Genomic DNA, 26,987 nt, shown 5'->3' with positions numbered 1-26,987 from the left:
CACAGTTTCCATTTATATAATTCATCATAAGAGATCTTTGACATGTAAAAAGGGTTTTTACCAACAAACCTCAGAAAACACGCCTTGCGTCAGATACAGGAGTTCTGATTGGTGGAACAGAAAGCAATGTGTCAGGATATTAGCTTAACCTTAATTTATCTCTAACGGATCTTGTGTCTGCGTGTAGATAATGATTACCTTGTCATATCAAACATTACTGATCATCATACATACATCTTTCTATGTAATAATAATATTCATTTCAACTTCAGTAGTTCAAGCATAGATTAATCAACCTTATTAATTTAAACACAGATTAATCAAGACATTATTATTATTCATCAACCATTATTGTTCATTCAACCGTATGATCCTTTACTATTATAACGGTTCAGTCCTTTATTCTGTGCAGGACAGCCCAGATAAGCAGACAGGCTTGGCAGAGAAGAACCATGAGAAGGGAACATGATGTTGACAGTCTGAGTGTAAAAACACAGTGTCGAATCTTTTCCTGCAGCTTGGAAGATTAAGAGGCACACAGAGGCAGATTGATGTCTGTAGATGACCTGCCGCTGAAAAGGTTGATATGTAGGTGAAAATTGACCATCCCTGGACGTTACATAAAAAAATGTCATGTGCAAGGCCAGATTAACCATATGGGCAACTGGGCAATTGCCCAGGGCCCACAAACTCTAAAGGGCCGAGGGCAGCAAGGGCACGAGCAAAATACTATATCTGTAATCTCCCGCTTTATATTAAACTAGGGCGACCGTACATCCTGTTTTCCCCGGACATGTCCACTTTTCACTCTCTGTCCGGGGCATCCGGACTGGGGGTTCCTGATGAAAATGTCCGGTTTTTCATCCAGGAGCAGGGATCGAATTATGGGGAGCTGGATATCCTACACATCCAGGGGAGCCGGAAAAAAGTTTTCTACCTATATTACATTATTTATGGACTCTTTTGAGCAGAGAGCACAGAGAGCTGCAGAGCGCTGATTGTTGTTGCGCAGCGCTCCAGGCTGCTGCGTCCAGCGCACGGTCCATTCTCAAAGTGGCGCAACCAAAAATCTATAATTAGCACACGATTGTTCATGTCCGCACATGTTCTCTATTTTCTGTCTTATTTGCGCCTGAAGCCCGCTGCCACTGCGGAGCTCATCACCTGTGCTGCGGTGACTCCACCTCACTGACGCAGTATCGAAACGCGCACTTCGCTTTGCAGTCAGGAGATCCCTTTGATCTGCTCAGAAGTAGGGGTTGTACGAAATAGTCGACTAGTCGACTTCACGGCTCTGTAGTGACTTTTTATGCCTGTCATCAACTAGTCGCTGTCACGTGATAATGACTGACAAGATGCAGTCCTCGGAAAAGACAGCAGGTGATGAGCCCCTGCGCGTCTGGATCGAGGCGGAGGCGACGCGCTGTGCGGTACTGACACTGGCGGTAAAACGGACATTTAACCAAACTGTGACCTTTTCCCTCTTGCAATTTAACCTTCCCCTCACCCCCATTCTAATCTTAACCAGTTTGTGCATGCAAAGCTCTGATCATTGACGTGCGCTCCAGACATTGCGTCCTGAGCACCGCCAAATCAGGTGTCACCACCTCAAAAACAAATTAAACACGCGATCGTTCATGTCGGCTCATTTCCTTTCATGTTTTCTGTCTGTTATTTGTGCCTGATGCATTTCGCTGCTGCGGAGCGAGGCGCATCACCTGTTGTCCTCCGGTGACACACCCCCAAGATTCCACTATCTCCACTCCGCTCCTCTCCGGCATGAACTCCGCAGCAAAAACGGTCCCGTTGTAGTCGGCCGGCGAGCAGCGGCACTCCGCTGTTTTTGCGGTCGGTAGATCTTTTAGAACTGCAGTTCAAAGGTAACTCATAAGGTGAATACATATGAACCCAGGTAGCAGTTTTTCTTTAGGATTGAGAGGAGATGCAGGAAGATAATAAACAGAGACAGGACAGAAAAATAGTCAAATAAAAACAAGTTAGTTTTTGTACCTGGTTGCAATAAACAGAGACACCACTGAAGGTAATCAGAAGTGAGGAACAGAAAATGAAATAATTATTTTAATGTTTAGAGCAGCAGGAACTCCGAGAGGCTGCAGGCGCATCAGTGAGTTTGCGGCTGCTGCGCAGAGGGAGGGGGGAGAGGACTGAAGTAGGATGCAGAAACTACCGTTGTTAAAAGAGATGTGTTAACTTGGAAAATGTGGGCGCAATTTTAATTGTCAAAAACTCCAGCGAACCTACCGACTGACCCCACCCCCCCACCCCCCCGCCGCCGCTTCCGGCGTATGACGTCATCAACGACTAGTCGAAGTCGACTCGACTTTCATTACTTGACTGTCGACTTTAAAAAAAATAAAGTCGTGCAGGCCCTACTCAGAAGTAACTGATGAGGTGAAAAAGTAAGAATCCAGGCAGCAGTTTTTCTGGAGACTTTAGAGCAGATGCAGGAAGATGAGAGACAGACAGGACAGGAAAATGGTTAAATAAAAACAAGAAAACAAAACAAAACAAAGTGTTGAAAAGTAAAATGTAGGTAGATTTATCTCCACTACAAGTTTTTACCTGTATAAAGCAATAAGTTATACACATGTAATATTTATACATCTGATACAATTCAGATCACCTTCAAAACTCAGTCACACACCCAGGGCTGTTTCAAGACATTTTGGGGGCCAAGGCAAAATGAACCCCCCACCCCCCATAACCGGGCTCCCCAGAAGCCTCTGTGTAATTCATACCCTCTCCAGGAGTGTTAGTTATACAATGTTTGTAAAAGCCCCTCAGATATCACTGACATGTTCTAATATTATCAGATGAAAAACTAAATTATCAGACATGGTGTCTCATCTGCTGCTTTTCTAAACTTGCTAAAAGTAACAAAACCATGTGAAAGCCACTATTTGTGGATTCTCAGAAAGTTTCCATGGAGTGTGTGACAACTTATTTTTTCATTGATCCTATCATCTATTCTCACAGCTGAAACAAGCATCCTTAATAATCTGTGCACAGGAAGCGTACAGATGCTGTAGTAATACTAAAGGTATAATTTATTATTAATAAAACCTTGTTGCAGCACTAAAGCAGAAAAATGAGATTTTGCTATAAATATGCAAAATATTTACATATGAATTGTTTTAGAGCCCTTTTATTGGCAGAATCTGATATCAATTTTAGTTCTTACAAAAAAAATGGGTCCCAACGTGGATTGTGTGGCGTTGCCATAATGTGACGTCATAGGCACAGATCCCTTGTCCTCTTTTTTGAAAATGGAAATATGGTCACCCTATATTAAACAAACTGTCCACCCGGGCTTTTGCGCTGCACAGAGACGCTTCGCTGCCTATGACTTTGAACATCAGTTGAGAGCAGTTGAGAGTCAGTCTCATGCAGACTGACCAATGAAGAGAGGGCCTCAAGTTAAGACCCTCTCCTCATTGGTCAGTCCACACAAGGTGGGTCAAAGGTTACCCTGAGTGGGTTACGTGATGTCAGGCATTCAAATATTGAGTATGTTTACTGCATATTACAGTAAAATATTCTGTATGTGACCATATTGTGGTGATCTTTGGGTCATGATGATGGGGCCCTATATTGTTGCCCAGGGTACAACAAAGTCTTAATCTGGCCCTGGTCATGTGACACATAAAAAGCAATTAAATCTATAAAACAAAGCGTCACACAACTCATAAAAACAGTAAAACATTACAACAGATAAAAATCCCCCAAATCAGATAGGACCATATCTTATTAAAAGTTCTGTAAGAAAGGGTGGAGCTGCTCCGGCAAGAGCTCCATACATATAAGACAGCAGACCTGCTCAGGAGCCCTCTTCTTTGGCCAAGATATTAGGCCGCCTGTGCTCATCACATAGAATAAATGAAGTAATTTCATAAATTCAGGTTTTTAGCTTTATTCCCATCATCAGTCCTGCCATTTCCATTCCACAGCCTATTATTGTTTTATGTCTCTTTAGTTTCCCTTCCCATTTTGTGTATCAGCCCTTTTTGCAAGACACACCATGCTGGCAAATTAATATTACCACAATGATGTGTCGACCGCAAAAGGGTGGCTTGCCAACTCTGGGTCGGGGGAGAGGTCCTACCTCAAGTGGAGGAGTATAAGTATCTCGGGATCTTGTTCACGAGTGAGGGTAGGAGGGATTGGGAGATCGACAGGCGGATTGGTTCGGCGTCTGCAGTGATGAGGACGCTGAGCCGATCTGTCGTGGTGAAGAGGGAGCCGAGCCAGAAAGCCAGGCTCTCGATTTACCGGTCGATCTACGTCCCAATCCTCACCTATGGTCATGAGCTTTGGGTAATGACCGAAAGAACAAGATCGCGGATACAAGCGGCCAAAATGAGTTTCCTCCGTAGGGTGACCGAGCTCAGCCTTAGAGATAGGGTGAGGAGCTCGGACGTTCGGGAGGGACTCGGAGTAGAACCGCAGCTCCTCCGAATCGAAAGGAGCCAGTTGAGGTGGTTTGGGCATCTGGTCAGGATGCCTCCTGGACGCCTCCCTGGGGAGGTGTTTCGGGCATGTCCTGCCGGCAGGAGGCCCCTGGGTCGACACAGGACACGTTGGAGAGGTTACATCTCCAATCTGGTCCGGTAACGCCTTGGGGTCCTGCCGGAGGAGCTGGTGGAGAAGGCCGGGGAGAGGACAGTCTGGAGCTCCCTAGTTGGGATGCTGCCCCCGCGACCCGGACCCGGATAAGCGGAGGAAGACGACGACGACAATGATGTGTCTTATAAATGCGCCATGCCGGCATGGCTTTGCATAAATTTTGCGGCATTCGTTCCGCCTCGCTTGGTGGTAATATTGTGGTATTCTTCTGTCTAATAAACAGCGATTGCGCTTTGGCACAACAGAGGGAGGTGTCATCATTACGCTGGGAGGTAATGCCGAGCTCCGGCCAGCAACTTAATTGAAAATGAAAGTAAACACGTCCGTAAGTATTGCTTTTTGAACAAAATCAGCTGAGATGGCAAACTGGAGCGCTACAGTGTTTCTAAACATCCTAGAGCTCCCTGATGCCGCCACAGAGTTGGTGCAAATTGACAGTATTGTTTTGTAAAAATGGCTTAAGTAATGTCAGGTTCCTGTTTGTTTAGCCTCTTTTTTTGTCCTTGAAATCTGACCCCTGTGTTTCCTTAGCTGCTTTTTCTTTTATTTAGAGTTGGTCTTCTCAATGCCCCTGGTCTTCACAGCCACTTCCAAGTTTATGTTTTGATTTAGGTCTTTAGCATTTTCTTCCTTTTAGCCTCTTTTCCTGCTGTTCCCAGTAAAATGACAAAATGGTAAATGGCCTGTATTTGTTTAGCGCCTTCTTAGGGTTCTACAATGCAACTGCTAGAGTCTTAACAAGAACCAAAAGAACCAAGCATATCACTCCAGTTCTTAAATCTCTACCTATTTTACCAGTGAACTAGAATTGACTTCAAAGTGCTTTTACTAGTCTATAAATATCTCAATGGCATGGGGCCAAAGTACATGTCAGATCTTCTTCCAGTATATATGCCCAGCAGGGCTCTCAGATCCTTGGGAAACAGTCTGCTTGTGGAACCCTGGGTCAGAACCAAACAGGATGAAGCTCTTTGAACATCTTAGGTGTGTTGCTGTGTCGTATCTCTAATTCCATGCTGTAGTTCTTTTTTAAAACACAGAGCAGTTTTGTTTACCTGTTTTCCCGCTACGTTTTGCAGATAGGGTGGGGGATTCAGAACGTCCCCTATTCGCCCCCCCCCCCCCCCCCCAACTAAGGCCAGAAAGAAAGCAAAATCGGAGGTTAAGCGCTTGAAGCTCCTTTTTCCGATTACATTGAATGCAGCATGACGTACACAAACAGACTCCAGAGGGACAAAAGTGGTTGCTGCTAGGATACAGGATGAAGCGAAAAAGGCAAGCAACGATTACTGCGTATTTAAAAAAGACCATCAGTGTAAGTAGGCTGGATCGATCTGTCTGTTTATGCATGTTGGTTCTAGTTTCAGTACGTTGTTGTCAGTGTTGGGACTTACTCGTTATAAGCGCCGAAGCCTCATAGCTGACTTTAACAAGTCTCATCTACAAGTATGATCCCTCATGAAGTTACTTCTTTACACCAGAAGATAGTGGAGATGTGGAACCTTCAAGCTGAGCAAAGTTTGGGAGTTTTTAGAGTTTGAAAAATGCCTCCCGCTGAGAGGCTCCCAGTCGGGGAGAGGAGGAGATGTATGCAGCATGAAGAGCGCAAATATTAGATAAAACGTATAATTGCTGGCAGGTCTGGTCTTTGTTGACTGATCACTTTGTCTGGTAATGACTGACTCTGATTATGAAGCAGAATATTGACTCTGATGAAAAAAATTCACTCATCCAGCCGGGAAGATTGACGCTGCTGCAGCATCAGACAGCTGGTGCTGCACGAGAGGTGTGTGGAGTTTACAAGCTCCAAATGTTGGGTTTGATGTTTGTTTAACCTTCGCTGGGACGAGATGGATGTAGAAATGATGGTAAAACACCGCTAACGTGACAGACGTAGCGACAATGTAAAAAAAGCCGTAAAAAGAGGCAGATGCCGATGCGTTAGGTATGGAAGTCAAGTGTGACACATAATCATAAAAAAGGTAAAATATAAATTTTAAATAAGAGATTTATATATTTATATATAAATAAAAACTTTACAAATATAATGAAAATTTCTAAATAACGCAAAAATACGAAGGAACATCTGTTGGTCAGGCTGATGGGAACCACTGCTCTAAGTGATAAGTGAATTTCATTTTTAAATATATTTTATGTGCAGTTTTAGGGTTTTTATATTTTCTGTAAAGATTGGTATGCTGAAAATTATTTAATGTTTTGCATAAAGCATGAGGTTTTGGTTAGTACTTGATTTGAAGAATAACAAATGACTGATTTAAATAGTGGGGCACCTCTGTCAGTGCGCCCCAGGGCAGCAGTGGTTACATTGTATTTCATCACCATCAGTTTGTGAATGTGTGTGAATGGATGAATGATACACTGTAGTGTAGAGCGCTTTGGAGTCCTTACTCTGAGAGGCGTTATACAAGTGCGGGTCATTTATCATTTATAGTGTTGATAGAGCTGTGTTGCCAGCGTTCCACTGCATAATGGCTTCAAGCACGTATATAAAAGTGTTAGTTTTTACGTAAACCATTGGATGAAATTACATAAACTGACTGAGCTCTAGTATAGGCGCTTGCAATAGTTTGTGTATGTGTACGTGTATGTGTTTGTGTGTGTGTGTGTGTGTGTGTGTGTGTGTGTGTGTGTGTGTGTGTGTGTTTGGGGGAGGGTACATTGGAACTTTGTCCCCCCAGTTTGAAAATCCTATCTGCGCCCCTGGCAGCTCATATTGAATAAAAAGATTCAAAGTGAAAAGTGGTGTGATCACTCCCTAACACAACTGGTACAGAAAGGAGATTAAAGATAAACAAGCACAAACTTACACAAACATTCCATCCTCCTGAGAGAAAAATCATCTTTTTCTCTTGTTACACTGTTCTCCATCATCTGGCAGATCACTTACTTCACTTCCTCTGTGTTCTTTCCCTTCCTTCATCAAGCCTCTGCAGCCACATGCTTTGGTCTGATATCTGTCCTTTTGTACTCATGACCTTTCAGACCTTATCGCATTTAATTACAAAACAATTAATCAAACTCTGTGGAATTGGAATGTGGGGATAAAACACCATACCCCAGTAACAATCATGGTGCCTTCATTTATCAGGTAGTTAACAGCTAAGGTTTAGAAAATTGGAGGTTTTGAACATCTGGCAACAAGATAAAAACTATATAAACTCCATAAATCAACAGGAGACGCCTGAAAAATTAAAGCGGTTTATTTTTCAATCAGAGAAATGTTCTGATTGTTCATGTGAAGATGGTGGAATTAAAAAAGTACTTGATCCAATCTTTAGGGAACATTTCCGTCCCAGCTGGGTCTGCACAGGGTCTCCTGTCCATAAAATCTCCAGAGGAAATCAACCAGGAGGCCTTTCAGTCAGGTGTCTGAACCACCTGTTTTGATGTGGAGGGGCTGTGGGTTAATCTAACATGAGGCACAGTAATTTAAATCATGGCCGCTAAAGACTTTTTCAAGTAGCCGTTAAAGAACCAATAAAATCCCACCGTCACTCACGCTTTCCCTCACAAATACACTTTCTTTTAGGGCAATAGGCAGTTTCAGACATCTACAATACATTTGATACATATTGTGTGTGTGAATTAAGACCAGGTGTTGTGGCTTACAGAAACCTTTTCCCTCAGAACTGGAAACAAATGAAGGCGACTCTAAACTAATTTTCACAGACAGCATTACTGTTTTCTACTCTAAACAACTCCAGTCTCAAAAGTTTCATCACAGTTTATGGAAATGTTACTTTATTAACTTTAATATAACCATCAGTTTTGGATCATACCGTTTAAAGTGAATTTGTGTTATTTGCGGTTTTCTGTGGTGCAGGCTAGTAAATCTCGGCAGAATAACGTTCTTCTCTAAAGTGGATATTTAGATCAGACTTTGTATTTTGTAGCAACACGTCGGACCTTCAAGACCGAAAACTCAGAAGACCCGGAAGCTGCTGTGTTGTTTTTTGTCCTTCGAGGTGGCCGTAGAAAGACACACAGGGGTTTACAGGGGTTTGAGAAGGAAGACAAAAAAAAAAAAAAGACAGTAAAACAATGTTTTGGGATGAGTTTTATTTGGATTGAGGAGGGTTAACCCACTAAATAGTTCTCGAGCACGGCTGTGTCTGCAGCTCACAGGCATGGGTCAAATGCAGAGGACGATTTTCACCACACTTTGACATAAACACAGAAAATACTTTTTTTTGACAATCCTTGTCGTGTGCGAAGAAAAGAAGAAGATATTTTTTTATAGCGCCTATCATGTTTATGTTATGTTTATGTATTTAGCAGACGCTTTTGTCCAAAGCGACTTACAAGTGATAATCGGCATTTTGCCCTTGAGGCTAACAACAACAGTAAGAACAACAACAACATTGATATCAGTCATGGAGAGGAGGGAACAAGGAGTGGACAGTAGGGGGGATGGGTGCAGGCAAGGTGCTAGTTAAGAAGATGCTCTCTGAAGAGCAGGGTCTTCAGGAGTTTCTTGAAAATAGAAAAGGAAGCCGCAGTTCTGGTAGTGTTAGGAAGGTCATTCCACATTTGTGGAACAATGCATGAGAAAAGTCTGGATTGTCCTGAGCGTGGTGAAGGCACTGCTAGCCGACAATCCTGCGATGACCGGAGCGGCCGGGCCGAGACGTAAGCCTTTGCAAGAGGATTCAGGTAGATGGGAGCCGTACCGTCACGGATTTTGTATGCTAGTGTAACCAATTTGAATTTGATGCGTGCTGCTAGCGTTAGCCAGTGGAGCTCAATGAACAGAGGGGTGACGTGTGCTCTTTTAGGCTGATTGAAGACCAGACGCGCCGCTGCATTCTGGACCATTTGAAGAGGTCTCACAGTACAGCCTGGAAGACCAGTTAGAAGAGCATTGCAGTAGTTGAGGCGGGAGATGACAGTAGATTGCACCAGGAGCTGGGTGGCATGTTGTGTTAGGTATGGTCTGATCTTTCGTATGTTATACAGCGCAAAGCGGCATGAACGGGCAACATGATAAAAATCCCGAGGCACTTCACAAAAACAAAAATGTAAAAATATTAAAATATTAAAATATAAACAAGAATTTTGAAAATGATTAAAAATATATTTAAAATGAGCAAAAATAGACTACTGTGATTAAAAATGAAAAGAAAGAGAGAGAGTGAATAGGAAAGAGGGAAATCAGTGGATCCTGAGGAAGGTGGAATAGGTAGGAAGAGCAGAACAAGGAGAGGGTGATGAAGTATAAAGTAGAGGAGGAGGAAAACATAGAGGAAAACAACATGTGTTAAAACAGGAATAATTGTGGAGCCGGGTTAGAAATAGAATCAGAAGGTTTTATAGCCATATGTGTGAGAATCACACCATTAGGAAATTGTTGTGGTACTTGGTGCAAAGAAATAAAGCTAAGGATGAGAAAAATATCAAACGTGTTTGATATTCGTGCAGCTGCATGATTGTTGATCGGGAGTCTATCCTGAGATGTTAATCGCTTCTTGTAACCCCCTGTGTACTACACAATGCAAAACACACCTCAACCTAAAAGATTCTCGCACAACAGGAAAATCGGCTCAAAACGGTCCAAAAATCGCACCGTGTAAGCTCAGTCTGTCAGATCTGATTCTTATATGCTTGGGGGCAAAGAATTTTGACAATGTTAGTAATTATTACTATGAATGACCACACAATTCCATGTAAATAACCATTAAAATAGCTGAGTGGAAAGTTTTATAGAATAACACCAGAAAGAACTGCTGTGGATTTTAGGAGATTTGAACTTTTTAGAGTTAGGATATAAACCCGTTTCTCTAAACCGAGGCTGTTCAGGGAGGTACATTTAAAGAGATCTATTTGTGAATGTCTGTTAAAATGAGACTAATGCAAAAATTTCTAAAATGAAATAGAATGAAAGCAGTTATTGACAGAAAATAATTTTAAGAAGAAAATAAATCAGCTGTTTTCTCCTCAGGTATGTTCCTGATACCTGGGCCCGAGATGCTAATTCAGTAACTGATCCCAAGATGGTTTTCTCTCTCTCTCTCTCTCTCTCTCTCTCTCTCTCTCTCTCTCTCTCTCTCTCTCTGTCTCTGTCTCTGTCTCTCTGTTTCTGTCTCTGTCTCTCTCTCTGTCTCTCTCTCTCTCTGTCTCCCAGTCTGGGGTTACAGTTCCTCTTGTTCTGAATCAGGGATGTGGGAAAGTTGGAATGTTGACCCCTATGGGAACAGACAGGACTTCAGAGTAAAAAGAGTAAAGTGATTATTAGAAATGGTTTAATGGTAGCAGCAGTTCTGAAGAACCAGCCACAGCATCACGTTTGGACTCTTTTAGTTGCTGTCATGTAACCAGATGTGAGGAGAAGCGGATCACCCGTCCAGGAGGCAAACAGCTGCTTGGCTGATCTAATATGAGAAACTAGTGTCAACAGGTTGAGTTAATAAAAAAAAACTTCATTAATTCTGAAAAATAAATTGTTTCATTAAAAGAGTCAGATTTTCTACATGCAAAGGAATAATAAGCATTTATAATTATGAAACTAAGTTAAACTTTAACACATTTGCAAAGAAAACAAATCAAATTTTCCACATTTAAAGTCTTAAATTTACCAAAGAAAAACTTAAATGCCATTAAGTAATAATTTTACAGTGAAATAAGCACAAAACAGCCTAATGTGTCAAGATTTTTTTTAACCTGTGGACTGCAGTACATAAATACGACCACAGGATACTTCATATATCCTTAATACCTTTTTTAATGTCCTACCTTGGCAACCCGGGCATAACTTTATTGAATCAGAGTTGCTCCTCTGCATCAAGGTAGACAGGTTGAAAAATATAATATTGAGCCTACTTGTGTCGGTTTGTCCATTGGCCTTCTGGGTTGTGTGTACGTGTGTGCTGGATGGAGTGTGTTTCTTAAGTAGGTGGTATGTGTGTTTTAATTTGTCATTTGGAACAGAACTGAAATAACAGCGATGAGCAGGACATTAACCCTACAGCTGGTAGCCCCAGCTCACAGAAACCCAACAAACCCTTTTCTCTTTCTAAATTTCAGACACTTTTCTTTGACGTTTTGACGGGAGTTTCTTTTCTTTAAATTCTCTACCAAATTCTCCATCATACAAAAATTGTCGTTCCTTTTCTCAGGTCAGATCAGTAAATTCCCAACATGTGTGCACCAGCAGGGCATAAGGAAAGGTTTCACAGGGTCAAGTCTAGAGTTAGAAAAACCTCCTCATCAGCTGCAGACGTGCTTGTGGGTCGTGTGTGGAGACTATGTCTGGGTTAAAGGACCAGCAGTCAGAACCTGTGCAGACGTGTGTTTGGATTAATGAGGGAAAGCAAACGCACATGGGAAACACTCAAACAGCATAGAGCTTTGAGTTGACATTTAGTATACTTTCCTGCTCTGCTGGAGACCCTGCACGGAGAACGCTTCAGTATTTTAACTAAGTGCACAAAAGTCTTTCATGTGTGATTTGATGAGACATTTTAGGTATGTGGAATTGTTGATAAGGACCATCTAAGAATTGCCATCATAAGGAGCTCAAGGAGGGCTCAAGAACACCAGCTATCGGTTACAACGTTTTGAGCACAAGGTTCATGATGGCGACGCAGACGCAGACACAGCCGCTCACGGCTCCCAGCAACTCAGCACAATTGTTTGCCTTTTAGGTTGTCTTGTTGTTTTATCAGCCCACTTCTGCCATGGACTTATTAAATACTCACCCCAGGAGATATTGGCCATCGAATCTCAGCTAAATACTAAAGTAACAGTGGAATTCACCCAGACATACAATATTCCACCAGAGATAGCCAGACCAGCCGGAGCTCCGTGGACTGTTGAGCTAACTGGCTGTGTGCTCCATCGCCTTGATCGGGACAAAAGCTCCGGTAAGACCAGAGGAGGAGGACTCTGTGTTTATGTGCGTGAAACCTGGTGCAGAAACAGCAGGTAATAAACACCTTTTGCTCATCAGACTTAGAGACTCTGTGTCCAGTGCACACCATTCTATCTGCCATGGGAGCTAACGCTAGTCATTAATATTGCTGTTAATATCCCACCTAATGCTAACGTTAGTGCTGCACTTAGCCAGCTTCATCACTTTTTAACCAAACAGCAGCAGGCTCATCCAGACGGAGTACACATAATAGCTGGGGACTTTAATTAAGCATGCTTAAAGACTGTTTTCCCCAAACTCCACCAACATGTCAGATTTGCAACCTGGGGTAAAACACACTGGACCGTGTATATACCAACATCAAGCATGCTTATAGAGCTACACCCCTTCCCAATCTTGGACAGTCTGACCATCTCTCCATGTTTCTCATCCCAGCTTACACAAACAAAGCCCACTACACACACCATCACCACCTTACCTGCTGAAGCCCTCCCACAGCTACAGGACTGCTTTGCCTGCACAGACTGGAGTGAGTTTGAACAACAGGACCTGGAGGCAAATACAGAGACGGTGCTATCCTACATCAGAACCTGTGTAGAAAATGTCACAGTGACCAAACAGATTTGGATCTTCCCAAATAGGAAGCCGTGTCTGACATCAGAGGTCCAGGCTCTAATCAGAGCCCACAATGTTGCCTTCAAGTCAGGTGACAGCAACTTGTACCACATAGCCACATGCTGTTATGTTTTTTATTCTGACTTCAGTGGAGACAAATACAATTTAATATAAGTAAAAATATTAAGCTTGTCAGAAATAAAATACAACACCCTAATAAACGTCCGTTCATCAATTCTTCTTCTGAAGAGCTTTCACTGTTGTCACGGTCTGGGGTGTTCTCCTGCTCTAATCTCTGTTTGAGCCGCTCTCCTGTAAGTGGGTGTTTTCTGAAGAGTGGCTCCAGCTGTTGCTGCTTAGCAACAATCACCGGCTGGGGATATAAAGAGCATTGAGACACCAACACTTTGTCAGATTATTAGCTCCCTTTGGGTATTTGTAACGACCTCCTCTCAAGTTAATGTTGAGTATTGCTACCAGTGTATTTCTTCTGCTGTTCTCCAGAACAAACACCACTCCCTCAACTCCAGCCATAAAACTATGAACCTCAACTCCTGCTGCACCTCACTCTGCTCTCCAACTGACCCTCCAGAGAAACTCTACAATCCAACACATTCTCACACCCTAAGTGTCGAAGAATGACGCGTGTGACCAAGCGTCAAAATATGACGATCAGGGTACCCCAGCGCGTCGGGAGAGGACATGCAGGGACACATATCCATATCCGACGCCCGCGGTGACACAGACATTTCACCTCGAACCTCTAACTATTTAACCTTCCCCTCACCCCCATCCTAACCTTAACTCAGTAATTTTCAATTAAGCTTTGCATGCACATGCTGGTTAAGATTAGAATGGGGGTGAGGAGAATGTGTTGTACAATCGTAAATTTATTCTGACAAGTCAAAATCATCATTGTCAACGTGCTAACGTAACTTTTACGAATGTGGTTTTGTAGAAGAAGAAGAAAAAGAAAATATCTTTTCTATAGAGCCTCTCAAGGTAAAAATCATGAGGCGCTTCACAAAAACAAAAAATGTAAGAATTTAGGAAATGGTTAAAAATATATTTAAAATGAGCAAAAAAAGACATTTGTGGTAAAAACATGTAAAGAAAGAGAGAGAGTGAATAGATAAGGGGGAAATCAGTGGATCCTGAGGAAGGTGGAATACGGTAGGTGGGGAGAGCAGAATAAAGAGAGAGTGGTGAAGAAGGTCATACAAAAGCCAGCTTGAACAAGTGAGTCTTCAGCTGCTTTTTAAAGGAGTCCACTGATCTCAGGCTCAGGGAGAGAGAGTTCCAGAGTCTAGGGGCCACAGCAACAAATGATCTGTCACCTTTGGTCTTTAGCCTGGTGCGCTGCACAACCAGTAGGCTTTGATCTAGGGACCTCAGGGACCTGCTGGGGGTGTAGGGACTAAGAAGATCATCAATGTAAGATGGTGCTTGTCCATGTAAGGCCCTATAGACCAGAACCAGGATCTTGAAATGAACCCTGAAGTTGACTGGCAGCCAGTGAAGCTGGAGGAGAAGTGGGGTGATGTGGGTGTGTTTGGAGGACTTGGTCAGAAGCCGATCACAGGCATTCTGAACCACCTGTAGACGGTTCAGGGAGGTTCTGTTCAGACACGTGAAAAGAGAGTTGCAGTAGTCTAAGTGTGAGGAGAGGAAGGTGTGGATAACTGTCTCAAGTTCAGAGCGGGACAGAATGGGACTCAGCTTAGCAATGTTCCTGAGATGAAAGAAGTAAGAGCGAACAAGAGAACTGACATGAAAATCCAGGGTGAGAGCTGGGTCAAAGGTCACACCAATTCCTGACGGAGGGTTTGGTGTGAGAAACAAGCTGACCAAGAGAGTCTCTGACTTTAGGAACCAGCTTGTCTGGGGCACAGATGAGGATCTCATTCTTATCTTCATTCAGCTATAGAAAGCTCCCAGCCATCCAGGTTTTAATAGAGTCTACGCAGGTGTGTAACAGCTGCAGCTTAGACATCTCATGGTGCTTAAAGGAGATATACAGTTGGATGTCATCTGCATAAAGATGGCAGAAGATTCATTTGAGGATGTGCCGAAGAGGAAGCAGATAGAGGAGGAAGAGCAGAGGCCCCAGCACAGAACCTTGTGGGACACCATGTGTAAGGGAGGTGGTGGAGGACCTAAACTTGGAGATGGCCACAGAAAAGGAGCACTCAGAGAGATAAGAGGAGAATAGCGTGTGCCCCCTGGTGTGTGTGGGGCCAGAAACATGCTGGGTAAAGCCAAAGGAGTCCATAAGGCTGGAGAAATTCATGGCAAAGTGGTCTGAGGGATCATCAACGTGGATGTTAAAGTCACCAACAATCACCAATCTGGACAGCTTCACAGTGGAGGATAGAAAGTCACTAAACTCCTGAAGGAAAGAACTGTTTGGACCAGGTGGACGATAAACCACAGCACAGTAGAATGGGTCCTTATGTCCGACTTTAATCAGCTGCAGTTCAGCAAAGCGACCAGAGGTTGTAGAGCTACATGGAAGATGGTCTCTGAAAACAACAGCTAGGCCTCCACCACGACCAGAACCCCGGGGCTGGCTAAGAAAAAAATAACCACTCAGGCAGAGTTCAATCAGACCAGAATAATCAGATGTTTGCTGCCAAACTTCAGTCAGAAACAGAAAATCCAGGTTTTTAGAGAGAATTAGATCATTGAGCAGGAAGGACTTGTTGTTAAATGAGCGGGTATTTAATAGAGCCATGCTGAGTGAGGTGGAGGAATAAGAAACTGCAGAAACAGCTGGAGTTAGTGGACGTAAATTAGCAGGGTTAGATCCACGGTGTTCATAAAAACCACTTATGGAGGGAACAGGAGGGGAAACCACTGAAGAATCAGGATAAACCAACCTTAAAAAACTTGGACGGAGAAACCGCACTGGCGGGAATGTGGAAGTGGCTCTCAAGTCGCCAAACTCAGGACAAGAAGCTACAAGATTGCGCCAATGTTTACTAGAAAAACCATGCTTTAAGAGAATTCTTATTCTCACCTATTCTCAGTCTGGTTTTTATCACTTGAGGCAACTTGCAAAGGTTAAGTGCTATTTGCTGGAAACTGTTTTTGAACATGTTATTCATGTTTTTATCTCCTGTCCACTAGATTACTGCAATTCCCTGTACTATGGATTAGGGCATTCCTCCTTAAACCGCTTGCAACTGGTTCAAAATGCAGCAGCCCACCTTTTACCAGGTACAATGAAGCATGATCACATCTCTCCAGTGCTTGCTTCCCTTCACTGGCTACCAGTGCATTACAGGATTCAATTTAAATTGTTGCTTTTTGTTTATAAATCACTTTATGGTCTGGCCCCTCCTTATATAGATGATTTATTGTCACCCTACACTCCTGTCAGGAATTTGCGGTCGGGCTCACAGTTTTTATTATCAGTTCCAAAGGCTCGCCTAAAGACGAGAGGAGATAGGGCTTTTTCTGTGGCCGGTCATACACTCTGGAACAGTCTTCTGCTGGAGATCAGGACCTCACAAAGTCTAGATGTTCTTGCTTAAAACTCACTTATTCAACCTGGCTTTTATGTCGGATGATTTTATTTTGTCATTGTCATTCTTTCTCATTTTTATTGATTTCATAATTGTGCGATGTAATGCTGTTTTTATCCTAACTTGCTGATTTTTATGGTTTTTAGTTATACTTGTTTGCGATTTTATCTTCTGTATTGTACAGCACTTTGGGTTGCGGAAGCAATAATAAGTGTGCTTTAGAAATTAATGTGACCTTGACCTTGACCTTGGATTACTGCTCGTTTACCTCTTTTCCTCCAACGTTTTCCCAGGACGGGATAAACATCGCTGGAGGCGCCCTGGTTGGAATCTTCGTTTGGCTCCAGGCCAGTGCGCCACTCAGATAAACAAACAGGGAGGTACGTCCTCTGTGCATCTTGGGCGATCGTGAACGAACGGAAGGACAAAAGAGTCTGGCGATCATAGGAGATGGTAGCAGGGACACTACTGAAGAGGATCACAGACAGGAGCAAGGTGGAAAAGAGGAGGTTAGTGGAGAAAAGTTTGAAAAAGTGGCCGGTGGCCGCGGCTAAGCCAAGCACAGGCGCCATCTTGTTACCGCCATCTTGTTACTTCCGTAACTTCCGTAAGTCTTACATTCAGCCAATCATCTACTGTGATGTAATTTGTAGACGCAGGACCCCGAGCAGATCTGGTATCGACACCGGGTAATTTCCGTATATCATAGTAGGAATGTATTTCTCTGAAATATTTGTGTTTCTCAAATTTGAGTTAGGCGTTTAGGGTACATCTTTTTTAATTAAAAGAATAAAGGAGCAATGCAATACATCGCCACAGGCTAAACTCTCCCAGAGTTACCACAAGGACCCAAAATTTCTTAGGCCCCGTCTGGCCACCCTTATCAAAACTTTCTGGGGGCGCCCCTGGGAGACAGGACAGGACAGGAGGAGATCCTGACAATAAATACCAATTCACAAAAGTAAATACACCATCGTGGACCAAGACCAAGACAAAAGTGGTGGCTGAACTCCCCCCACAAAGCCCTACGCTCTCTGTTGTCATGGTGGGAAATTGGTTTGCAATGCTCAACAGGCAACGGAGAAGTCTGAAAGAAACATTTCTCCGTCAGTGCATGTGTGCAACTCCACACCCAAGCTGATGGAGAACTTTAAACTAGGCGTTTACATCATGCAGCCTCTTTTCTGCAGAGTTGGCTGTTTATAAATGCTACTGAAAAAGCTGCAAACGCTCAAAAATTGTTGCTCATAAAACCACAGCTGACCTTATTTACCTCAGGGAATTGTTTAGTTTATTTTTAGTGGAAGGTTTTCACTTTTACAGCCTCCTCCTAAGTCAGTTTGGATGAAAGTTGCTACCAGTGGTTTTCTTTAACATCTCTGCCAATGTTGGTTTGGTGTTTTTAACCCAACCTCGTCCACGAATCCACACATTAAACAGTTACAAACCTAATATTTTATTATAATAATTAAACAAGGTAATGCCTGAGTAACAATCAGTTCTTGAACAAGCACAATATTCCTCAGTTATTGTAATAATCCTTGATGTCTGGTAACGTAACCGTATAATCTGACATTGGATTTGGCAGATCAGGATCATCCTGCTGCTTTTGTCTCCACCTGAGAGTGTTCTTATTTTTAAGGCCGTGCTCAAGACTCACCTTTTTAGCATAGCTTTTAAGTGGTTTAGATCTATTTTAGCCTGTTTTTACCATCTTTTATATATTTTATCAGTGTTTTATTACTTACTCTTTTTAGTTAAATAACACATATTTTCCTACATATTTAGTTTAACTTGTAATAATTATTAGTTTTAACCAGTCTTAATACTTTGTTGTACAACATTTTATTAAGCTAATTATATGTTTTCTACTTGGTTATCTTTTATCACTGTGCTTTATTTTGATTTTTACTTATCAGTTGTTTATGTTTAATTTGTTTCTTAACTTATTGTCTTAGTCTCATTAGTAAACTAGTGTTTCCTCTGTGGGGGCCGGCTGTCCCGGGGGCAGCGGTGGGCTGTGGCGGCCGGGGTGCTTCCCATGTCTACTCTATGCCAAGGCTATTGCTGCGAATCTTGGTGCTCCTAGTGCAGTTGGCTCCTTTGATGGTGTTTTTGTCTTCCTTGTACCTACTACATCTGCACTCACTCAGCCAGCTGCCCTTTCTCCATTACGTGTGTGCGTGTGTGTGTGTGTGTGCGTGCGTGCGGGAGTTTGCATCTGCTTGGGATGGGATTGAGGGTGGGAGGAGGGCGAAACAAAGGGAATCTCTTATGTGAATCTGTGTGGGAGGGGTGGGAAACCGACTGCTGTCTGGTTGTTTTTAATTTTGTAAGGCGCTTTGAGCTGCATTTGTATGAAAAGTGCTTCATAACTAAATTTTTGATTGATTGATTGACCTGAAACAGAAGCGTACAACACACATCTCTGGATGTCAGCAACGTGGCTACACTGTTAACCAGTAGGGGCACATTCCTGTGGGAACGTTTAGTGCTCCAGCCAAACTGATGAAGCCTGATGAATGATGACAGTCCCTCAGAGCAAAGCCAACTTCCGATAGGCTTGTTGAGTGCCAACTGGCTTTACCTGGAGCAATAATAGATTTCCTGTGGGTGTAGATGTGTTTTAAGAACTAAGAAGGCTTATAATTATTAGCCACCTTCTGCCAGGAGTTAATAGAAGTTGTGCAACAAATAAGGCAAATCCTTGTGTGATTACAGTTTAATGCTTTCCTTGTGCATTACTATTACCACAAGCTGATCACAAAAACAATTTTGAAATCTGGCATGACCTTATGTTCAGTTTGCCAAAAGACAGAAAACCAACATGACTTATCACGGCTCAACAGAAACACTTCAGCTAGGATGGTAAGCTAAACCTGGCTGGGTTTTTAAGTGTTTCTGCCCCATCAGCAGAGCAGTCAAAGCGTGAAGCTGCATCAACGAACTGAGCACTTTCTTCTAACAATTGATTGAAAAAACAAGATAAGGTTTAACTTCAACATTTTTTAAACATTATATTCTCTGTGAGTTGCGGAAACCTCCAATTTGAACTCTTTGAGGCCAAACGATGGAGTGCCATTTGTAATGTCAGAGTCATCATTATACAACACTATTTTGGGTTATTTAAAGTCAAAAAGTCAAAGCCCAATAGGCATCATCATCACACACTGGCGAAATTCTTCTCCGCATTTGCCCCATCTCCATGGGGAGCTGTGGCTAGCCTCGGGAACTATTTGGTGGTTTAACCCCCCCCCCCCCCCAATCCAACCCCTTAAAGCTGAGTGTCAAGCAGGGAGGCATTGGGTCACATTTTTTAAGTCTTTGGTATGACCTGACTGGGTTTACCCTGATCTCCCAGTCCCAGGGTGGACACTGTACCACTAGGCCACTGAGCTGTCAATTTACCTGATTTAGCCTATCATAAGAAAAAACAAAGGAGTTCATTTTTCAGTGTCATATTTTCACCATTCATACATTTATAACTGGTAAATTCCCAACCAGATATTTAATTAGCAAGCTAAATATTTATTTTCGAGTTAAATATTCATTTTACAAAGTAAATGTTTAGGTCAGACCTGAATATTTATTTTGTAATATTTTATTTATAACTATATAATTAAATTTAGATAAATATTTAGTTTACAAACTATATGTTTAGTTCCAAATATTTATTTTCCCAAATAAATATTTAAATCACAGTTAAATGTTTATTTTTAAGCAAAATATATGGTTTGCAAAACCAATATTTAGGTTTAGCCCCAAAATAAATATTTAGCTGGGATCAAATTATTTGTTTAAGAAAATAAATAATCAATTTGGAGCTAAATATTTAGTTTTTACTCTAAATATTACATATACAAGATGTTTAAACCAAATGTTTGAATAATCTGTGCTTGAATCAATGATGGGTTTAAAATCTTTCTTGTAAAGATCCATTTCAGAGCTTAACTACACCAGATCAGTAAGAGTTGATTTAACAAGTTAATCTATCAGTATACTCATACACATTATAATAGGATTTTTATTAATGTTTTACATTCACTTCACTTAAGTGTTTAAACATTGTTATTCACACAAAGAGTTAACCCCTCTGAGGATCTGACTGAAGGAGTGACATTCTGAGGCAATTTTGGTAATGCCGTCAAACGTGTCAAATTCTGATTTGCCAAATTTATAAATAAGTCCGGAGATGAAACAGAATTGTTTCCAGAATTAATTCAATTTCTAGCTGACTCCCGATTTGGCCAAATCAGGGGAAAAGGCATTTTGAAACCATCTTCTCACTTGACATCAAGTAAAAGCCTCTCTGCAACGCTGCAAGTGATTACAGACACAAAGGCTGTTCTAAGAGCCAGCAAAAAGCCTAAAGCCTGAGTCATGCTTCTCCGTCTGCGTCAGTGCGGAGACACGCAACGCCATTATCTGTCCTTGCGTAGGGCCCTGGCAGGCACGCAAGTACGTACGGAGTCGAGCCCACTTTTTTAAACATCCGTCCGTCGAGACGGAGAACGCAAGCTTGTGATTGGTCAGGACGCCGCTTTTGTCTACACCGTCGCCATTGCGCCCTCAAAAACATGAAGAGAGCCGAGGATAACTATCAGCAGACACGGAGAAGCTTGAAGAATACCTCGCAAAAAAACCTCTAAAATATGAATGTTTAATTCCACCGTGACTGGATGAGTGAAAAGATACGCAACGAGCGTTTTATTTGTGGACGGAAATGACAGGAAACGTGGGTTTAGAGGTGGTGAGCACATGAAGAGGTTGAGGAGAATGAGACACAAATTTGTCAGTGTTAAAAAGTCTCTTATACACAAAAAACATAATATAAACACACTATCTTGGACCAGATCCATTATAGGATACCACAGAACAGCGCTACGCTCTCTGTTGTCCTGCTGGGGAATTGCTTTGCAACACTCTCCAGGAGATGGAGAAGTATGAGAGCAAAACGCTTCCATCAATCCGTGTGTGTCTGTCCCTTGCGGAGCTGATGGAGAAGCATGAATCAGGCTTCAGATGCAAATCAAGCATTCCAGCTTCCCACCGTTACATGAAGATTACCCAGACTAGAAGGGTCGTATTCCGAGCTGGCTACGAGCTGCGATACCAGAGGTCCTCACCACCGGCAGTGTCCATCTCGACCTCCTGACCCCCTGGATCGCTTGTGGACCTTCACACAAGGGTGCGTAGCCTTGGCACAGATTGCGTCGGATGGTTTTATAAACAAATCTCTAGTTTACCAAACATACAGCCAAATTGATTTTACAACCCAGACTCCACAAACTCTCTCAGATACTTAAGGAAGGTTTTGCTAAAAAATCTAGCTTCCCTTACATCATTTGTACACTTTGTACAAAAGCATCTGCCAAATGAATTAACTCAGAGCATTTAGCTAGAACTTGTTAATGACTGATCTGGACAAATTGAAAAGGGACACAGCAGGGACAGAAATGACTGCTGTGATATCAAATTGTAAAGTTGTGTACCGTTGAGTACCGGCCCAGTTAATGTGCTGCATTTATTTATGCTGCAGATTTATTGAAAATTAGAGTGAATGAGACCTTTAAGGGCTTAAGAAACTGGTTCCTAAATGATAAATGACCTTACATGGCACCTTTCTGAGTTAGAGCACTTCAAAGCACTTAACAGTACAGTCATTCACACACACATTCACACACTGATGTTGATGAGCTCAATGTAGCCACAGCTGGCCCAGTGGCACTAGTTTACTGCAGCCTTGCCTCTGTCAGTGTGTCCAAGGGCAGCTGTGGCTACTAGTGCTGAACAATACTGCAAAAATTGTATCGATCCAATACTAGTAAATTCATGACCTGTATTGCCAAGACCAAAACCAATACCGATACTTTTTACTACTATTACCATCTATTTTTGTGTGATTTATTAAGAGAATGCATCAATGAAAATTTGTCTGAAAACTCAAATTTCAATTATTTAACTATTTAGTAAGTTTTTCTTTAATAAAGCATGTATATGATAACAAAAATAAAAGACAGGAAACTGTCATGGTCTGTGTCTGCGTCTGTGTCTGCCTTCATGTGTCTCCTGATGTTTCTCCATCCCTCTCTAGATTCCCGTCTGTGTCTCATAACGCCCTCATGTGTCTTTTGTCTGCATCTCAGTTAAGTGTCTTATGTTGTTACCCTTTTTAATCATTCCTCCCAGGTCAGCTCCAGCCTCTTTGTCCCCAGGTCAGTGTGTGTGTGTGTGCGTGTCCTCCCCAACTCAGTGTGTGTGTGTGTGTCATGTCCTCCTCCAGCTACTTTGTGTGAGCCCTTCCCTCTGTCTTTAGATATTGTTGTTTAGTTTTGTGTTTAGGTATTTGCCCTCCTCTGTTTCTGTTTTCCCAGGTAGATTATTATATTCACCTGTCCTCCCTCTAGCCCTCACTCCACACACCTGCTGCCGATTTCCCTAATTACTCCTCCCTGTGTATATAAGCCCTGTCTCGTCTCTGTCTTGTGTCGGTCCATTGTTGTATTTCTGTCAGCGTTTGTTCGTGCTCTGTCTTAGCTTTTTTGTCTCCAGTGGTTGGTGCTCTAAAGAGAGCTTTAGGTGTCTTGTCCTCCAGGACTTTTGGACTTTTGGCTCGCTGCCATTTTGGATTTATTTTTGTTTCTTCCTAAATAAAAGGATTTTTACTTTTACCATCTTCGAGTCATCCTGGGTATCTGCATATTAGGGTCCTAAACATCCCCACAACTTGACAGAAACATTTTCAGGTAAACAATAATATCTTTATTAGGAAACTCAAAATGGAAAAACTGGGTTGTTTTACTTTTTTTGTTTTCTGTAATTTTTTCACGATGTAATGGCGGACTGCCCCATTGACTGATATCCGTGGCGTTCCAATCACAGTGCTCTAATGGTTTGTTGGGCCAATCCAGCACTCTTTTAGCCAGGTAGGCTGGATGTCCCTGCAAACAAACATGGCTGTCACTCCTTATGCCGCCCATCGAAGCATGCGAGGACTCCAGTTCTTTTTACAGATGGCGTTCTTTATTTGTGCCGTTATTGACTAGCAAAGCTAGCATCATGCAGCACCATAAACCACCGTAGAACTACAAACCGACAGAATAAACAATATGTTTACATAAATATAACACATAAATCACAAATAAAGATTGCAAAGTCTACTAACCACTTTGCCTGCTTGTAGCTCCGAATGGGAGGGGAGAAAACAAGTTTTGCTTGCTGTTAGTCTTATTTTAATCTGAACGAATTCAGCATATATCAGCTTCCTTTCATACGTTAGAAAAAAAAACGAGTGCACACGTTAAGCTAACCGGAAGTTGTCGAGAAAGGCAAGTGTGCCTTTCAAAATAAGAGCACGAGCTCCGGTTTCATCAAAAATAAAAAGAAGCATTTTACAATGATGTTTTCACAGCATTCACACTCCTAAATGGTCCAATTACAGTGCTCTATCAGCCAGGTAAACTACAAACCAAGATGGCTGCTGGGCTATAGTGTTCCAATCATAGCATTCTATAAGAGGGTGTTTTGTGACATCAATGGCCTTGTTCGAGGTGAGCAGTGCCTTGCCTGGAAAACAGATGAAAGCAGACTGACGCGGCAGAGGGACTCAATGCCGACTCAAATTGTAGTCCTTAAACACGGCAATCTCCTCCCCGCAAACCAAACACACGGCTTTACCTCCGACTTCAGTAAAAAAAATACTTAGCAGTCCAATTTTTGTTGAAAATCCTGCATTCGGCATCTATCTTTCTTTTTTTGCATGAGCGGACATTTCTGGGGGCTACAATCACCATGTCAACCGCGGGCACTTGTTGCTATACGTATTGCGTCATTGTGCACATAAAAAACAACTTTAAAGTAAAAGCAATGCAGCCTTAGTCCATGCATGAGGTAAAATGAGAAAATACATTTATTTTGTAATTTCCAATTAACCTTACGCGGGCCGGTCAAAGTCAACCAAAGGGCCGTCTGTGGCCCGCGGTCTGTAAAATGCCCAGGTTTGGTCTATTACTTTGATGTTGGAAGTAGGCTGGTGAACAATAAGTACCTGAAGAGGTTGGAGGGAACAGGGCAAATTAGTACGAAGGAAGTGAGGTACACAGGAGACAAAAAACAAGCTAGAGACAGGCAAGGTACTGGCGAGAATACTACCCAACACTGAGTAATCATCCGGCACTGATGAGGTGTCCCGACACTCCTTATATCCCCTGACCACTGATGAGCAGATCTACAGCAGCTGCTCTCCGGACACACCCACCTGCACACAGAAGGACTCAGCACAAAACAGAAGTTAACTCAGCACAGACCATGACACGGTCAGGACGGGTGGATGGATGAACGTAGAAGGGGAGCTGGTGCAGAGTCCCACGGAGTCTGGTTGAAGGATGCGGAGGGTTAGAAAGACCTGAGGTAGGTGAGCCAAAAAACATCCAAAAATTACACAAAGTCCAAATATTCACACTATAGCACTAGAAAAATCTGGAGACAAGTACAAGGGCTGGAAACTACCAGTCAGTAGCAATCATCCGGCGTCAAGTAGTGTTCACCATCCTCCTTATGAAGCTGACCCGCTGATTAGCTGACAAGGTGCAGCTGCCGCTCCCTCTCCTGCAAACAAAACACTCAGAGATGTTGAGAATGGGAAGAGTACTGACCCCGGCTCATGACACTTTCATTTTTTATGTGTCAAGAGCACAGGGCTTTCTGTTGAATAGGAATAAATGTCATCTCAGCACTCATAAGGGCATTTAATAACTTTAATTTCATCTTCAATACAAATTTTAAGCTTCTCTCTAAACCTCCTCCTGTCTTTAGATGGTTAAGTGTTTATTTATTATATATTTCACTCGCAAACTCTCTTAAAAGTTTACCAGCCACTCGAGCATGATGCGCGAGTGACTGGTAAACCACTCACGCATCATGCGAGTGGTTTTCAATGCAAGATGGGGAAATAAAAGTCTACAAAGATCCTCCCATAGGTTTCATGGGTTACTGAAAAAAACAAATGTGACGAGTCAGAGATCACTCATTTGAAACGGCTTTGGCTTCAAGTTTGGACTATTATAACTTTGGCTTTTCTTTGACTCAAGAGCAGACAGAGGTAAAGTTTATTTTGAATAGCCCAGCCCTAGTAGCTATATTATAGCTCATCATCAACATGTGAATGTGTGAATGATACACAGTAGTGTAAAGCACCTTGAAGTCATCTGAAAGGCGCTGTACAAATGTGGGTTATTTTTCATTGATTATTTTAAAATTTAAAAGAATTGCTGTTAAACAATTTGACATTTTTTCACTTTTGCATGTTGGTGTCAGCTTTATGGTGAAGTAATACCCATTTTTTTTCTAGTTTTTGTTCAGCCTCAAATAGATATTGTTTTTGACTGAAATGTCTTGAACAGGCAGCTTAACTTGAACCTGAAGCCCTTGTTGTTAGTTTTACAAAAGACAGCTTTGTTCTACTTGTCTGGAACGCCCAGGTTACACCTTGCAGATGTCTTGTTCATTGAAGGGAACCGCTGCAAAACATTTGAAAAAAAAAAACCAACAAACATTTTTCGACAAACATGTGGACTTAGATGCAGAATATTAATGTCTTTCAACTGCAAAAGTGGTTTGAAAAAAATAAAAAGCCTAGCGAGGGAGTTCCCCATGTTTTGAAGAGCAACTTGATGCATTGGAAGGTACAGGATTAGTGCAATGAAAACAGATCAAAGGACATTACTTCCTGCCAAAACATTACAATTAAACAAAGTGACAAGCCAAAACACTACAAAAATACAAAGTGGCAAGCCAAAAAAACCATTTAGGTTTGATGAAAACATAAAAAAATAGTTGATGGTTTAGTCACCAGGCGCATTGAGTTTCCAACACATTCCTGAATGACAGACACACACACCCACTGACACGCACACCCGCACACTCACTGAGTATACTGTGTGTATATATATATGTACATATATATATATATATATATATATTTGCACACACACACACACACACACACAGGCACGCACACACACACACACACACACACACACACACACACACACACACACACACACACACACACACACACCAATTAAAATAATGCTGATAAACAAAATAAACAATAATGAACACGAATCTGCTTCTAGACCTGCAGAAAGAGAGAATAAATAAACAAAACAAAACAACAAAACTAAAATGGGACACAACAACAATACAACAAGATCAAGCTATCACTGCGTCAACTTGATGAAGAAATATATAATCAACATTGTTTAACTGAACAATCACACGATAATAAATCACAGTGCATTAAGTGCCCACCA

The 26,987-nt window shown here is 42.1% G+C and overlaps 1 long non-coding RNA gene across 1 annotated transcript; it reads right to left on the bottom strand.

Annotated features, from left to right (window-relative positions):
- Nucleotides 1–23,675: 23,675 nt before the first annotated feature.
- Nucleotides 23,676–23,901, bottom strand: LOC139070814 (uncharacterized). Its single transcript, XR_011521265.1, has 2 exons — nucleotides 23,840–23,901; nucleotides 23,676–23,759 (listed from the first exon to the last, which is right to left on the bottom strand). It is a non-coding gene; the product is annotated as an uncharacterized lncRNA (long non-coding RNA).
- Between the last annotated feature and the right edge of the window lie 3,086 nt (nucleotides 23,902–26,987).

The sequence above is a fragment of the Nothobranchius furzeri genome, chromosome 1 (genome assembly GCF_043380555.1).
Source record: "Nothobranchius furzeri strain GRZ-AD chromosome 1, NfurGRZ-RIMD1, whole genome shotgun sequence".
Lineage (NCBI taxonomy): Eukaryota > Metazoa > Chordata > Actinopteri > Cyprinodontiformes > Nothobranchiidae > Nothobranchius > Nothobranchius furzeri.
Note: the sequence above shows the minus strand (reverse complement) of the source record. Positions and strands in the feature narration are given on the sequence as shown.